This window comes from Arachis duranensis, chromosome 4 (genome assembly GCF_000817695.3).
Source record: "Arachis duranensis cultivar V14167 chromosome 4, aradu.V14167.gnm2.J7QH, whole genome shotgun sequence".
NCBI lineage: Eukaryota > Viridiplantae > Streptophyta > Magnoliopsida > Fabales > Fabaceae > Arachis > Arachis duranensis.
This window is the reverse complement of record NC_029775.3, coordinates 33,553,795-33,554,943: the sequence shown is the minus strand read 5'-3', so window position 1 is coordinate 33,554,943 and position 1,149 is coordinate 33,553,795.

The window sequence follows — 1,149 nt, the reverse complement described above, 5'->3', positions numbered from 1 at the left end:
ATGAGGATCTTCCAATGGAAGTCCATGGAACTTGCAATTCTGTTGCATTAGAGAAACTAATTGAGGCTTAAGCTCAAAGTTGTTTGCTCCAATGGCAGGGATAGAGATGCTTCTCCCATAGAAGTCGGGAGTAGGTGCAGTAAAGTCACCCAGCACCTTCCTTGCATTGTTGGCATTGTTGTTGTTTTCGGCTGCCATGGGTTTTTCTTCTTTGAAGATTTCTGTTAGGTCCTCTACAGAGAATTGTGGCTTAGCTTCTCTTAGCTTTCGCTTCAAGGTCCTTTCAGGTTCAGGATCAGCCTCAACAAGAATGCTTTTGTCTTTGCTCCTGCTCATATGCAAGAGAAGAAAACAAGAAAATATGGAATCCTCTATGTCACAGTATAGAGATTCCTTGAGGTGTCAGAGGAAAAATAGAAGGCAGAAGTAGAAAATTCAAACTTATCAAAGAAGATGGAGTTCGAATTGTGCATTAAGGAATAGTGTTAGTCCATAAATAGAAGGATGTGAGAGGAGGGGAAGTAATTTTCAAAAATTAAGTAAAAGATTTTGAAAACATTTTGAAAAACACTAATTGATTTTCGAAAACCAAGAGTGGAAAAGAAATCAAGTGATTTTTGAAAAACATTTTGAAATTAGAAATCAAAAAGATTTGATTGAAAACTATTTTAAAAAAGATGTGGTTAAGAAGATATGATTGGTTTTAAAAAAAGATGTGATTGAGAAGATATGATTGAAAAGCATTTTAAAAAGATTTGATTTTGAAAATTAATAACTTGGCTATCAAGAAAAGATATGATTCAAACATTAAACCTTTGTCAACAGAAAAGGCAACATACTTGAATTGTTGAATCAAATCATTAATTGATAGAAAGTATCCTTGAAAATAGAAAGAAATTGATTTTGAAAAAGATTTGATTGAAAAATTTGATTTGAAAAAGATTTGATTTTGAAAAATTTTGAAAACCTGAAAAAATCTGAATTAAAAACAGAATCTTCCCTCTTGTGCCATCCTGGCGTTAAACGCCCAGAATGGTGCACATTCTGGCGTTTAACGCCCAAAACTCTACCCTTTTGGGCGTTAAACGCCCAGCCAGGCACCCTGGCTGGCGTTTAAACGCCAGTCTGTCTTCCTCACTAGGCATTTTG